Source organism: Physeter macrocephalus, chromosome 18 (genome assembly GCF_002837175.3).
Source record: "Physeter macrocephalus isolate SW-GA chromosome 18, ASM283717v5, whole genome shotgun sequence".
Taxonomy (NCBI): domain Eukaryota; kingdom Metazoa; phylum Chordata; class Mammalia; order Artiodactyla; family Physeteridae; genus Physeter; species Physeter macrocephalus.
Genome location: NC_041231.1, coordinates 56,648,684 through 56,665,187, shown reverse-complemented (window position 1 = coordinate 56,665,187; position 16,504 = coordinate 56,648,684). Strand labels below are relative to the sequence as shown.

Below are 16,504 nucleotides of genomic sequence, written 5' to 3'. Positions count from 1 at the left end.
AAAAATGCAGGATTTGCTAATAACTCAGGGAATCTGGGTAAATAGCACCTTACCGACCCACATGGTGGGAGGTGGGGTGGTAGCAACAGGAAGCTGCAATTTTCCTAAAATTTTATATCTGACCAGAACCTTTGAAGCTATTGATATTTGCCCTCCTCTTTCCTGCTGGACTTGTTATCTGCATGTAACACACACAGGTTGGTATTCTGCACCTACGTCACCCCTCCCTAATTCTCCCTAAGGCACTTCTTGCCAAAGAGAAACAAACCACAGGTTCACAAGCTTATGCTAAAACTAAGCTAAGCTTATTTTTAAAACACTAAGGAATTTGTGTCTAGGATTTTTAACAATCCAGACACAAGACTTGACAAGTATACAGAGCCAACAAGATTTTTTTTTCCCCTACAACTGATTTCTGGACTGCAAAGGAAAGAACCTGACTCACTCTCAGATCTCTCAATTTTTATCCAAGAATTTTAGATGGGAGTCATTAGAAGTATAAGTGGTTTAAGGACTAGGCCCTGTCATTCCAATCACTGAAATTTGCAGAAGCTGGCCCAGCAAATGAGTATCTGGCAAAGCAAAAAAGCCCATAGGACTCCCAGCGGGTGCCAGTAATTTCCATGCAGAAAGTCTGAGGGTGGCGTCATTAGAAGCAGCCCAGAAAAGGTTGTAAGGGACCAGCCTGAAGCCCATCTTTTCCTCACCCCAAGAAATGTAAGCAGGAGGCCAGCTGTAAAGGTCATATTATACGTGAGGATTTTTGCAATGTCCAACCTTAGGGTATCAGGTAGCAGAGTTAGAAAAGCTCTAGTGGATGTTCTCAATGTCCTCAATTTAACCAAGGAATCAGATTTCCCACCACTTTCCATTCCTTCCATCCACCATCCAGCACAGCGGGTACAGACTGCTCATGGCTCACAGTCTGCCCCCCACCCCCGCAGTGATGCCTGCACACTCCCGCCCACCAGCGGAGCTGGCGGTCCACAAAGAGCCAAGTGGATTTAGTCCCTACTCTGTTGATGTTGGTGTACGCATTACTTTAACGGCCTTACATAGTAAACTGACAAAATATAAATATGAAAAATAATTCAAATGTATTGAGGCAGGAAGTAGGTGGGCTCCAGGGTTAGGCATTTACAACTGGCCTCCTGTTTACATTTTTTGGGGTAAGAAAAAGATGGGCTTCAGTCTGGACACTTATAACTAGCCTCCTGTTTGCAATTCCTGAGACAGGAGATAGGTGGGCTCCAGGTTAGACATTTACAATCAGCCTCCTGTTAGCACTACGAAATAGAAATAACAACAGAAACAGGGTAAATAGCTGGACTTTGCGTCCTGTGGACACTTTAAGATAACAGTCATGGCAGGGACAGAGAGGGGCTAAACCCTGTCTGAGTAAAAGATCAAGAGGTCACATACTTCCCATCCTTAGGGGCAAGGGAGATACTGCACATGTGCAGAAAGACTCCTCGGGGGTCACAAAGGAGGGGGAACCACGCCATAATACGTGATGCCAAGAACCCCCATAGGCCTCTGGGCTGGAATCCATCTTGGAAAAAAGTTGCACACGCATGTCGGGGAGGGTCCTAGGGCAGGTCACGTGTGGAAAAAGGAACCAGATAATTGGCCAAAGGTAAACAAAGACCGGGAAGAACTGTCCTATATAAATGATTTAACTGCCTCTTCACTGCACTCCTCCTGATTAGGGGGGACGCCCACACCCTTTCTCTCCCAGTGTGTATCTCTGCCTTGCTTCTGTCTTAACTGAAACTGTTTCTCTGTGTGCTCTTGCATACGTTGTGCTCTGTTTCTAATAATAAACTTTGTACCTGTTTTTACAGTTTCTGCCTCCTTGAGAAATGCATTTTTCAATGGAGGCAAGAGCCAGGGGAAATTTGCTTCTAGCCTCTAGCCCTTACTGGTCTAGTGGCTAGGATTCCTGGTTTTCATCCAGGCTACCCAGATTCAATTGCTGGGAAGGGAACTAAGATCTCACTTCAAGCCACCGCACACTTCTGCCTCTCCAAGATCAGTATGATGAATTCTTTATGAAATCATAAAGTCTCTATGAAACTAAGCTGGATGACTTGGAAAATGTCAATAAAAGTTGAGTTGCTAAAAACTGCTCTTCAATTAGATGTGGTCATGATAACTGTAAAAGACTAGAAACCATTTCGAAAAATCTAGAAGGATTCTGTAACCAGTTTGCCCTGTTCTTTAAAGAAACCAAAACAGAAGATTATAGGTGATACATTACAGATATGCTTTCTACAGGGGAGAAGATGCAGACTTTCCACCAGTAAACCCATGCTTGTTGAAAGGACCTTGGACCTACATCTAAAGACTGGTGAGTGAGGGAGAAGAATCAAGATGGTGGAGTAGTAGAACATGAAGCTCATTCCCTCCCACAGAGACTGGTGAGTGAGGATTTTAAGTTAAAATGACATACATGCTTAAGATTATGATTCCTAGCTTTAGCCAACTGGTTTGTGGGGTTTTTTTTGATACTGTAAATTAAATGTTTTTAATTGAAGGATAGTTAATTTACATTGGGTTAGTTTCAAGTGTATAGCAAAGTGATTCAGTTATATATAAATATATTATATGTGTTCTTTTTCTGATTCTTTTCCCTTATAGATTATTGCAAGATACTGAGTATAGTTCCCTGTGCTATACCGCAGGTCCTTGGTGGTTATCTATTTTATATTTAGTAGTGTGTATATAATAATCCCAAACTCCTATTTTATCCCACCCACCCTTTCTCCTTTGGTAACCATAAGTTGGTTTTCTCTGTCTGTGAGTCTATTTTTATTCCGTAAATAAGTTCATTTGTGTCATTTTTTAGATTCCACTGATAAGTGATATCATATATTTGTCTTTCTCTGTCTGACTTACTTCACTTAGTATGATCATCTCTAGGTCCATCCATGTTGCTGCAAATGGCATTATTTCATTCTTTTTTATGGCTGAGTAGCATTCCATCGTATATATGTACCACATCTTCTTTATCCATTCATCTATCGATGGACATTTAGGTTGCTTCCATGTTTGGGCTATTGTAAACAGTGCTGCAATGAACACTGGGGTGCAGATGTCTTCTCAAATTATAGTTTTCTCCAGATGTATGCCCAGGAGTGGGATTGCAGGATAATATGGTAACTTTCTTTTTAGTTTTTAAGAAAATTCCATACTTTTCTACATAGTTAGCCAACTGACTTTTATCAAGGGACAGTGTCTCCAAATCATCAGCTAAGAGAACTTCTCCTGGAGTGTCAGCCCTGGAGTGAAACCCTGTTCTCCAGTGAGTGAGCTGCAAGATAGCAGTTTCCATGAATTCACCAGTGCAAATACTGGCTCGGCCAAGAGCTTCGGGGCTCATCACAGGGGAGGTGGTATTGGCTCCAGGTTTCTATACCTGGGCAGGTCAGCTGTATGTTAATACTCAAGGGACAGGGAGGAAGATGGCCTGATCCTCACAGGAAATGTGGATGCAAAGCTGTTGGGTGTTACAGACACACAATAGTTCCTTCTAGGATTCAAAGTGCTTCTGAGCTAATATGTCACTGTTACAACAGACTCGAAGGCACGTGAAGGGGAAAGTTAAACTCTGAGCGCTCCCTGCATGATAGTACCCGAGAGATTTTTCCTCATTCCTTACTGTCTCCAGAGACTCCACTACCTGTTGAAGAGTCCAAATCATTCTTTTTTTTTTTTTTTTCCGGTACGCGGGCCTCTCACTGTTGTGGCCTCTCCCGTTGCGGAGCACAGGCTCCGGACGCGCAGGCTCTGCGGCCATGGCTCACGGGCCCATCCGCTCCGCGGCATGTGGGATCTTCCCGGACCGGGGCACGAAGCCGTGTCCCCTGCATCGGCAGGCGGACTCTCAACCACTGTGCCACCCTGGAAGCCCCAAATCATTCATTTTTTAAAAGAGGGTTTTGTCTTATATTAAAATCTAATTGGATTCCTACAGTTTTAACAGACTTAGTGACTTTAACAGATCAACTGGCTTAATTCCATCAAAATGAATAATAGAGGAGAAAAAAGGGGTTAAGTTGCACTGGGACAAATACATGACCTTCACTTGGAACCTGGCTGAGAAAATCCCCTATGATCAGATACCATCAATTCTGGATATTCCTGAAGCTTTGAGAGACAAAGAAGCAGTGGCGACCAAAAGAGAGATAGGGGGTGTGGAAGTGACATGTGTCAGATACAGGTGTGTCCTGCCTTACATCCTCCCAGCCCACCTTTCGATTCCAGCAGTTTCTGAGGCGACCAGCTGTGCACAGATGTTAGTACCAGCCTTGGCTGCACGATTTAAAACCTCCTACTTTCTGACCTGGGGCTGTTCTATGGGAGCCAATTCAAAAAGTCAATGGGAATGAACTTTCAAGAGGTACAGGTACCTGTCTTGACAGGTTCAAGAGCAAACTTGGAAGTACAAGAGAGAATTAACACACCCATGGGGCAACCCTTGATCAGTGGGTGTTGGCAGCCAGTGGATAAATAATCCCATCTTCGGGACCTGGGGTAGAGAATTCTGAAGCACATTCCTACAAGGGCGACCGGTGATTCTGCTTTAATCGCCCACAGCGGTAACCAGCACAAAAACCCTCCCTTTTGGTTGCCTTTGTCAATTTCCATATTTCCCTCTTGCTGATCTCCCTAACTCCAAAATCCTGTACCCAAGCCTTCATCTCTCAGGCTCTGCCCTCTGGGAGAATCCACCTAAAACAACAGGTACTACGCATTGTTACACAGCGTGCCAGACAGTAGCCAAAATGGTACGCTTGCTTTAATCTGTCGTCAGAGCTGATATTTGCTGGTCCCTCCTCTTTTCTTTTCCATCCAGATTTACTCTTCTAGGCTGAATTTCCATAAGCATGATGTCAAATTTCATTTCCTCCTCAAATCTTTCAAGAGTTCTATTGAGGAATATAGAGAGAAATTTCCAGACAAGGGCCCGATCTAGACACTGTGAATAGAACATAACTGATTAAAAAGTTCATGGCGGGGTATCTCCAGGACATGGGGAGTCACACATCTAATGGTCCACAGACGCCGGCAGCCCTGGACCCTCAGATCTGAGCCAAACAAAGAAGGCAGCCCCTCTCTGAGGCAATGACAGGGACTCTGGAGTCTGGGGCTATGGAACTAAGATCCGCTGACAGGCAGAGCAGTAAAAGACTGTTTTACCCCATGAGCAGTTGTGACAAGACCAATGAGATTCCGTCTTCTATTCACTGTACACAGAAGATGCTGAACTAGGATTCCTGTAACAAAGCACCAATCACCCTCTATTGGGCAAAAGAGGCCCCATGAATTATCTTTGGGATTGCAGCCAAAATCAATATAAAGCAGAGAAGTGTTATGCAGGCAGCAAAATGTGTGGGTTCCAACAGAGAGCTGCCGTGGTCTAAGTGGTCTGCCTCAATCTATGTATTTTACAACCTAGGGAGTGAGGAGTACCTCACTGATCTCTCGTGAGATCAGTGCCTCACCAGAAGAACTAAAAACAGGTACTCAAACAAATACACATACACATCCACAAATATTCACAGCAGCACTATTCACAAGAGCCAAAAGGTAGAAACAACTCAAATCTCCATCCACTAACGAATGGACAAATTACAGCATAACATACAATGGAATATTATTCAGCCATAGAAAGAAATGATCAGACGTGCTACAATGTGGTTGAACCTCAAAAACATGATGCTGAAAGAAGTCAGACACCAAAAGTCACATATTGTATGATTCCACTTATAAGAACTATCCAAAACAGGTAAAACCGTAGAACAGAAAGCAGATTGGTGGTTTCCAGGGGCTCGGGGAAGTAAGTGCTTCAGGAGTTTATTTTGGGGTGATGAAAATGTTCTGGAACAAGATGGAAGATGTAAGTGGTGGATGCACAGCATTGTGGATGTACTAAATGTCACCAAATCGTCCATTTTAAAATGGTTACTTTAGGGACTTCCCTGGCGGTCAAGTGGTTAAGACTCCACACTTCCAATGCAGGGGCTGCAGGTTCGATCCCTGGTCAGGGTACTAAGATCCCACATGCCTCGAGGCATGGCCAAAAACATAAAATTTAAAAAATAAAATAAAGTGGTTATTTTATGATATTTGAATTTCACCTCGGTTTTTAAAAAATGAAGGAAAAAAAAAGGATTAATGCCTTAAGAATCAGAGAACCCTCCATAGACAATTCTAACATAATCTGTGTCTGTCAGCCTCTCCTCATGTCCTCCAACTCATCCTGAAAGCGATTCTTCTTTTTCCGTGTATATGGAACTTTATTTTATTATAAGGCTGGTCTTATTTCCCCTTAATGCAGGCAGAACTATACACCCAGGGCCACTGGCTAAAAACTGGGAGGCATTTCTAAACAACAGCTCAAGTTTTCTTGGTAAAATAGGAAGTCAGTCAACCAACACAGGAGTAAAAAACTATTTGCACAAACTATCACAAACTGTTAACAGCGGAAGTTCTACAGTGGTGAGACCATGTTGTTCTTTCTTCTATTTTCCAAACTTTGTTACATCCCATTACATTACTTCTATAATCGAAAAAGTTAAACTAACAAATAAATTATATCATTCTGGAATTGCCTTCTAAGGTAGACTGTATTACACACAGAGCAGAACTCAGTAGGAAGCACTTCTCACTTCACCCAGAGATGCTGCCAGGCCCACACAATCACTCCCTCAAGTCCAGATGTGAAATTCTCTACTGGTCCAGGTGCCCCAGAAAGAGGGAGGTGTGGGCAAACCTCTGTCAGTGCCGCAGGCAGGCTCTCTCAGTCCCACTGTTGCCCCATTTACGGTTTGCATGGCTCATCCGAGCATCACTTACTGACTTCGAGAAGGATCCTGCACACCTGAGGTCAAGGCCTTGGGAAGATGAGATGTGCACCTTGCAGAGGGCAAATCTGAGGCCACTGAACAATGATACGGTGAAGAAATGGCTGTTTTTAAAATTCTACTTGAAACAATTCCTCTAATGCTCGTGGCTAAATATAAACATCCTGCTCTCTCACCTTCCTCGGGGCAAATCTTAATGCTTTTTCCCAATCACCCTTCTTCCTGCAGCTTCTAATGCCACTGAGCACGCCCACCTTTCAAAGCCACCGGGATGATGAACCCTCCCCAGGCCCCTCCTGCATCTGCGGCACATAGCATCTTTCTCACCAAAGTCTTCTCGTTATCCTCCACCACCCAGCTGTGGGTGAACCCTGAGGGCCAATCTGCAGTTCTATGCGTGTACCTTCCTCTACAAAGGGCTTTTTCTCACTGTGCCTTCAATTGCTGCCTTTTCTCTGAGGAATTACAAATGCTCACTGTCAGCCCTCAAACTACAGATTTCCTATCATCTATAAAACGCCTTCCCTTGAACTTACTTACAAAACAGAAACAGAGTCACAGATGTAGAAAACAAAAACAAACTTATGGTTACCACGGGGGAAAGGGGGCAGGGGAGGGATAAATTGGGAGATTGGGACTGACATATACACACTACTATATATAAAATAGAGAACCAACAAGGATCCACTGTATAGCACAGGGAACTCTACTCAATATTCTGTAATGGCCTATATGGGAAAAGAATCTAAGAAAGAGTGGATATATGTGTATATATAACTGATTCGCTTTGCTGTACAGCAGAAACTAACACAACATTGTAAATCAACTATACTCCAATAAAGATTAATTTTTTTAAATGCCTTCACTCAAAGGACCCCCTCCCTGCCCCGTTTCCGCCCCCACCCCCTTTTTAAAGATTTTTTTGATGTGGACCATTTTTTAAGTCTTTTTATTGAATTTGTTACAATATTGCTTCTGTTTTTGTTTTGGTTTTCTGGCCAGGAGGCATGTGGGATCTTTGCTTCCCAACAAGGGATCGAACCCTCATCCCCTTCATTGGAAGGGGAAGTCTTAACCACTGGACTACTAGGGAAGTACTCCCCCCACAGCCCCCCGGCTTTCTTATTACATCATCTGCCCACAGGCTGGCTTCTCCCGGCCCAAACCCCACTAACAAGTCATCCTAAACCCTCCCCACTCTATTTCTCACACTCTGGTAACCATTCCTGTCTAGTTTTCCCTGTTCAGAGCTGTCCATTCCTGTCCCAATCCCGGCCACCACCCCAGTCCACGTCTGTGCTGACCACCAAAGAAATCCTCCAAAGGGGTGATCAGAACTGGGCTTCTCCCACATGGAACTGTGCACATTCTGAGATAACAAAACTGTCCAGTCAGAAAACTGGAAATCTCTCAGGGGAAATTTTATGTGGAAAACTGGTTAAACAGAGGATGGAAGAGCAGAAAGAACCACCAGGGAAGGGTGAGGCATCCTGGAGGTTCATGTAATCTCTAGGTTACCTCTAGGGCTGAAGGGATCCTGGGGAGAGGGGTGGAAGGAGCACCCAGAAGGGGCTGGACTTGGTGGATGGGGCTGGCCGGGGCCCACGCCCACCCCAGGTAGAGGGAAATGGACAGCCACGCCCACCCTCCTTGCCCCCGCCCACGCTGCTTACACACACACACACACACACACACACACACACACACACACACACCCATTGACTGAACCTGCCCGACGGAACCCAGAGCAAGGCATCCCATAAAGACCTTCCTTACACACAGCCAAACAGCAAGTTTGTGCCCTACAAGATTATTCAGAACCAGGGTTTACATGCCAGGGCACCTGCCCTAAAGGTTTGGTGTTTGCTTGTTAGGCCCTGAGCATGGTGTGCTTCTAGAGACTCTGGCATAATTCTCTGTTATTTTTTTCTCCAGGTCTTTAACCCTCCTTCCTACCTCTGGCTGAACCGCCTGCCCTTTCTCAGCGTCACATTTCATTTTGTCTCCTGCTGTTGCTATTTGCTCTTCCTGCAAGAATTTCACATTCCCCCAACCCCTTGTTCAAATATGGACACAGGGCAGGTACAAGGTCATGGTTAAAAACATGGTACAACTCTCATTCCAAACATGAAGATCACAAGTTCCATTAGGCTGGTTCCAATTCCACCCAGAGACTTTTTTCCTCAGTTCTTTTTTAAAACTCACGCTCCACCATTCTCAAATCTCCTACTGTGTTTAAAACAAAAAGAAGCCTACCTTCTAAAGAACAACTAGTTCCCATGCCAAAGCCCATCCTCTTAATGGTGCTTTTGTCCCAGAATCAGTGGGAGCAATGCCTGCCCCGCCCACATGCCCACTCTGTGCTGTCACCTCTCTGCCCAGGTTTCAGGATTAACACAGGAAAAGCTGGGGAGCATTTCTAGCCAAAAGCCAAGGATGCCAGTCCATCTAAAAGCATGGCAAAATGGTCTGCAATATTTCCTCCTACATTTAAATGGGGCTGGATAAAAGGTACACCCTGGTTCTCTTCTTTATTTCGTCATATCCCTGATCATGATATAGACAGTCTATCATTTAGGAAGGGTTGCAGGTAACAAAACTGACTGATAGTGGCCTGAACTTTATAACCCTTTTTACTACTTAGCAATAAGTTCAGAGTTGGGTGGTCCCAGAGTCCACACCTCTGCTCAGCCACTCTCTGTGTAGTGGTTTTGGCCCAAAGCACAAGCCCTCATGGTGACAAACTGGCTGCCACTACTCCAGGTGCCATGTCAACACATATGGGTATCCAGGGATATGAGACCAAGGGACTTCCTCCTTCTGTAGCTTTCTCCTTTTACCAGAATCAAAACATTCCCCTTTTGCCCCCAGCAGCCCCCTCTCCAAGCCCCAGTGGTCAGAATGGGTCTCATGACCATCCCCAGCAACAGGAGGGGCTGGTGGGTGAGTACTTGGCCATGAAGGGCTCAGACCAAGCACAATTCATCCCTGGGCCCAAGACCACTAGCTGTGGAGCAAATCAGGGGTCGAGTGGCAAGAACAAACAAGGAATGGCTATTGGGCTGGCATCCAACCTCTACTGTCACGGGCAGTCTCCCCAGAATCATGTTTCTAGGCTGCTTGAAAGAAAGAACACACTTTGAGTACAGAACAGGATGGCAGAATTCTCTTCATTGGGCTTTCACGGCTATTCTCACCTACCTCAAAGTCATCGAGGAAGCAGCCAGGGCTAAATAAGAGATAAGTATTATTCCCTCATTTAATTGACCTGGTATATGACAGACATGTACTAGACTGAACAAATGCCTCAGAAATAAAGGAAGGGGAAAACAAATATACTACCTTCTTGTCTTGCAGAACGTACAAGGACAAATTCAGTGGAAATGTTGAACTTCCGGTTCACTTTCACCATCTCAGAAAAAGTTAAAAGAGCTCCCAAGCCTGTCTGGCTCCATTTTCTCAGTGATGAGATAAGCATTTTTGGCATCACATCTGTGACATCCACCATATCTGCCCCCTAAGCTCAGACCTTACTGACCGCATAGCCTCCTGATCCTGAGTCCTTTGGTCTTTCTAGAGCACAGAACCTCCACTCACGCTGTTTCCTTTATCTGCCACCCTCCTCCCATGCCCACTCTGGCCCTTCTCTGCTCACTAAATGCCAACTCATCCTGCTAGAATCAGATGCCCAAAATCTCCTCTGACCCCCCAGATAGACGAGGTGGGCCCCTCCTTTGGGATTGCATAGCACTGGGTTTGTATTTCAACCAGAATTGTTTGTTCTGGATTATAGTTTATTGGAGTAGCCATCAAATTCCACACTAAACTGTCTCAAAACAGCAGCCACATGGAATTTATCTTCTTAACCCTGGTGCTGGGAGACATATCTAGCATATATACAGTAGCAGTCCAAAGAAGTGTTTTTGTTTGCTTCTTGTTTGTTTGTTTGTTGTTTTACATCAAGGGTATTTACCGCTGACCAGAAGAGTTCTTGGAATCTCCATGTTCAGCTTCTCTCTGTTTCTTCCTCCCTTTCTACAGTCTTTCACTGCTATTCAAAGGCTCAGTTCCCAGGACATGTTAAACTGTAAAAATGGCCACGATCCTTGGCACTTCCCCCCATCAGGAGGGGCGATCTGTCTCCCTGCCCCCCAAATCTGCTTGGCCTTGTGATGTGCTCTGACCTATAAATGTAATGGAAGTGACATAGTATCTGTTCCACGCCCAGGCTTCAAGAGGCCTTTCAGTTTCTGTTCTTGCTACTTTGGGAACCCTGCCCAGCCACGTGGGACCCGGAGTGGCCTGCTAGAGGGTGCGATATATTCTTTGACCCTCACCCCAACTGCCCAGCCAACAGCCAGCCAACCACCAGCCATGTGAGTGAGGCAATCCAGGAATACCAGGCCCAACCTGCCTGCCAGGTGACTGCAGACACACAAGCAAGCCCAAGGAGAGCCACTGAGCCCAGTTCAGACAAGAAGAAAGGCCCAGCCTAACTGTAAGCCGAATAAAGTGGTGGTGACTTTAAGACATTAAGTTTCAGGATGTTTGTTATTGGTTACACAGAAGGAGACAACTAGTACGTGAGATCTGAGGATGAATTTGTAACACTGAAAGCTGGACAGGATCTGAGAATACCTTCTAGTCCAAATCTGTCTTTTTAAAAGGAAAATTGAGGCCCACAGAAGCTGAACAATTAACTCCAAGCACACAGAGCCAAAACTAGGAGACTACCTTATTCTAGGTCTCACTGGCCTTACCACTTAATACCACAGATAAACCAGGCCTTTCTCTACATCCAGGGGTCTATTATGTACTCAAAAAATGCTCACCAGGAGATTATTAACAGAATTATGACAAATGCATTCACTACACGCCATGCAGCTGGGTTTTTTAAAAGACAGATTCACCCAATGGCATGCAAAGATTTCCAAGACTATCATGTGACAAATACAAAACAATACAAAAGCAACTTTGTAAAACTCAAAACAATTTATAAAAGAGGGCCTCATTTCCCTTCCTTGTTGAAAAAAGTGCCTAGAGGGCTTCCCTGGTGGCGCAGTGGTTGAGAGTCCACCTGCCGATGCAGGGGACGCGGGTTCGTGCCCCGGTCCGGGAAGATCCCACATGCCGCGGAGCGGCCGGGCCCGTGAGCCATGGCCGCTGAGCCTGCGCGTCCGGAGCCTGTGCTCCGCAACGGGAGAGGCCGCAACAGTGAGAGGCCCACGTACCACAAAAAAAAAAAAAAAAAAGCCTAAAATGTTGACTTTGCAGGATCAGAACGGAACAGAAGGGCAAAGAGCAAGGGGGCAGCAGACAACTTCAAACACATAAAAAAGCAAATCTACTTTCTGTCCATTCCCAAATTAAAATAAGTGAGAGAGACAGAAACGTGCTTCCTTCTTTTCCCACAGAAACACACGGAGGTCCACAGGAGACCTCCCCCCCAGGTCACCCTCATGGCACCTTGAGCACAGAAAGCTGGCAATTATACTACTCATCATCATCATAATTATGATATGAATAGCTACTTTCATTAAGCCTCTCTGAAAGTAGTCATTTACTTATCATGCAAAATCTCTGCAAAACACAAGAGGGGAAGGGCTCCACCTATGTTACAGAATAAGAAACCGAGGTACAAAAGAAAGCAAACAGCTCAAGGTCAAGGCCCACAGTAGCACCACCAGAACACCCACCCTACCCCACCACCCCGTCTCCTGACTCTCAGAGCTGAGCTGCCCCCGCTCACGGGCTGTGTCTGCACATCATCCCGATACGTGAGATGAGGGGAAACCAACAACATGATGATTCACATGGGCTTCAAAAGCCAGCAAATCAAAGCAGCCATCTGAGGTCGGTAGCTGAAGCTGTGGCAAGTCTTCATGAGAGCCCACATGCCCCAACCAAAAACGATAAAAATAAATAAATAAAAATAAAGAGAGACCTCCTCAAGTTTGGCTGTTCCGGACTGTGCATCCACTGGGGGAAAGAATATTTATGGCTTCAAAATGTACAGAAACCCCTGTGCCCCGGGAGCCTAGACCACACTGTCCCAAGGGAGACATGAAGGGGAGCTGATGAGTAAATGCGTCCCTCACCCCCCTCCTCAGTTCTTGGGGCCCCATTTACCTTTGATGACCAGGGGTGAGGGGGCAGGCGAGGGCCTCCCTCTGCCTTGGCCCACAGTGGGATGAGGCAGGAGGATGTGCCACCAGGGGTCCTCACGGCGGCCAAGTGGCCACAGCCCATCAGGAGGCCCAGAGCCCCCAGCCAGTGCCCAGCACGGCTCACACACAGGCCGTCAAGCTTCAGCCTCCAGCAAACATTCCGTCTTTCCTCTGTCCATCAGTGCAGCGCAGTGCGTGGGGGAAATTAAACTTCAGAAACACGTGCCAGGTGCCACCGCCTCTTCTCAGATTTGTGCAGAATACTGGCTAAGGGGGTCCAAGGCTGCCAAGTGTGGGGTCCCCTTCATTTTACGGCTGGGCCTGGGGACCGGCTCGGTGGAGGAAGACAGCGAGTGCATCCTTGCTCCGCTGCTAAAACCTCTCTCAGTTCCTCGCTGCATCCCTCACGGGGTAGGGGGCGGGGGAGCAGCCCAGGAATCTCAAGAAGTGATGGATGAGCTGTCTCACACCTGGCAAAAGAGAGCAAGGCCTCTCCCAAAAGCAAAGGCTCAAGTGCACAGCAGCCCCACTGGCCTGGCTGCTCCCTGTCCACTGAAGCAGTTTCCCAGCAGCCCCGGGTCCAAAAGAGGCTCAGATGAAGAAGCAAAGGTGTGGGGATGGCTTCTGGTCTCACCTCTGTCATGTCCTAGCCCTGGAGCCACTGGACCTTCCTGAGCCTCAGTTTCCTCATCTGTGAAATGGAGATGACATCTACATCACAGGGCTGTTGTGAGAATTATACGAGGCAATGGTTCTCAACTAGGGGTGATGCCCCCCCCCCCAAACCCCCGTCTCCCACCAAGAAGCATTTGCACAGTCCAGAGAGTTTTTTGGGAGTTACAACTGATGGCGAGGGTGCTTCTAGCCTCTAGTGGGTGGAGGCCTGGGATGCTGCTGAGTGTCCTACGACGCTCAGGACAACCCCTCACAGCGAAGAAGGATGCAGCCAAAGGTGGCAACAATGCTGAGGGTGAGAAACCCTGGTACCACGTGATTTGCACGGAAGGAACTTAGCAACTACAGGGCACCACTTATCACTGTTATTATGAGGGAAGAACATGTTCTTGTGGCATCTGAACGAACTATTTCCATGGGACAAAAACAGTTTCCTGTTGTCATTCTTGCCTTTTACCTCAACACATGATGAGGATCTAGGAACTTCGAGCTTCTATGCTATCAGCTGTAAAGGAGAGAGCACCAGGGAGAGCCTAATGCACACGGTAGGTGGTTAATAAATGCCTGCTATCTAGTGCACAAAGGAAATAGCTTTGGAATCCAAAGAGGTATGCAGGCCTGCCAAGTAGCAGGGCTGAAGGGGGATTAAAAAGAAGATGCCATAAAGAGAAGCTGCCAAGTAGATGAACGAAAAAGAAATACCTTAAATACAGATATCAGCATCGGCAAACTTTTCCGGCTGCCGACCTGGCCAAGGAGGGTCAGAGGGAAGCGAGATCCTGAAGGCGGATGCCAACCTACTAACGGAACTCAGGGTTCACTGAACATGTCCCTGTGTCCTAACTCCAGTGAGCTTCATGACAACCTCTCCAGATGGGTGTCAAGGAGTCTGTGGGGGGGCTTTAAAAGCAGCTAAGAGTATAGGACTTCCCTGGCGGTGCAGTGGTTAAGACTCCATGCTTCCACTGCAGGGGGCACAGGTTCAATCCCTGGTCGGGGAACTAAGATCCCGCATGCCACGCAGCGTGGCCAGAAAAAAAAAAGCAGCTAAGAGTAGAAGATGATGAGGGTAGAGTTTGCGGTAGAGAAATAGGATCATCAAACCTGCAGCACGGGCAAGAAAGTTGGGGGTGTAGGTGCCTGGCAGAACCAAAAAACTACAGATCAGTGTTAGACAGTCACCGTGAGGACCCAAGTCCGATGGGTGAGTGGGTAAATGGACGGGTCCAGCCCAGAAGTGACTCCACCGATACTAACCCAAAACCACTCAATTAACTTTCCAAGTATTTTCATTTCCCTACATTAACACATTAAAGATCTATTACTTACAAAATCTTTCTTCCCTTCTTGGGCTGAGAAGTATCCATTTTCTTCTTCCACATTTCAAGAAGTACCCCGTGTTCTGTTCCTAGGTACCAGGGACAAGTAAAACATCTCTGCTCACCCTGCCAGTCCAATTCCTGCAGCAGGGGTCCCAGACACGGCAAGGCAGCCTCTTCCACTGGCTTCAGGGTATCAGAGACCTGGGTTCAAAATCCAGCCCTTTACCAGATATGTGACCCAAGGGAGTGATTTATAATCTCTCAGGGTTTTGTTATCCTTGTTCTCTTTTAGGAAACTAAAACGACCTTGTAAGCATCTTTTAAGGAATAAATGAAATAATGTCTATTAAAGTATTTACCACCGTGCCTAGCATTTCGATCAGTTGTGATAGCTACTGGCATAATAATTTTATATATTACAATAGTGATATAAAATATTGTTATTGAAATAGACTCACAGACTTAGAGAACGAATTTATGGTTACTTGGGGGGAAGGGTGGTGGGGAAGGATAGTTAGGGAGTTTGGGATTGACATGTACACGCTACTATATTTTAAATGGAGGGCTTCCCTGGTGGCACAGTGGTTAAGAATCCACCTGCCAATGCAGGGGACACGGGTTTGAGCCCTGGTCTGGGAAGATCCCACATGCCGTGGAGCAACTAAGCCTGTGTGCCACAACTACTGAGCCTGCACTCTAGAGCCCGCGAGCCACAACTACTGAGCCCGTGTGCCACAACTACTGAAGCCCGCGTGCCTAGAGCCTGTGCTCCACAACAAGAGAAGCCGCCGCAATGAGAAGCCCGTGCACCGCAATGAAGAGTAGCCCCCGCTCGCTGCAACTAGAGGAAGCCCACGTGCAGCAACAAAGACCCAATGCAGCCAAAAATAAATAAATTTATATTTTAAAAAATAATAAAAAAAATAAAATGGATAACCAACAAGGACCTACTGTATAGCACAGGGAACTCTGCTCAATAATCTGTAATAACCTAAATGGGAAAAGAATCTGAAAAAGAATAGATGCATGTATATGTATAACTGAATCACTTTGCTATACACCTGAAACTAACATTACATTGCTAATCAACTATACTCCAATATAAAATAAAAAGTTAAAAAAATAAAATAAAATATCATTATCATTGGGCATCCACAACCTCCTTTCATGGTATGTAAATTATATCTCAATAAAAAAAAAAAATTTTTTTTTAAAGATAAATGCCAAAGTTACACATAGAAGGAGCTAAAGAGGTTGTCCACCTTCAGTCGGGGGTAGTTTATCACTGGCTTGCCCCCCCCTCTTTTCTAAGTCTCCATCACCCATAACTCATCATCCTCCCCGCTCTTCAAAGCCCAGTATTTGGGGCTTCCCTGGTGGCGCAGTGGTTGCGCGTCCGCCTGCCGATGCAGGGGAACCGGGTTCGCGCCCCGGTCTGCGAGGATCCCACATGCCGCGGAGTGACTGGGCC

At 46.1% G+C, this 16,504-nt stretch overlaps 1 protein-coding gene across 6 annotated transcripts in view; it reads right to left on the bottom strand.

The window, feature by feature from the left end:
- The window catches only part of OSBPL10 (oxysterol binding protein like 10), a 439,127-nt gene that overhangs the window by 207,225 nt on the left and 215,398 nt on the right, over positions 1–16,504 (bottom strand). The gene's annotated exons all lie outside the window — the stretch shown is intronic.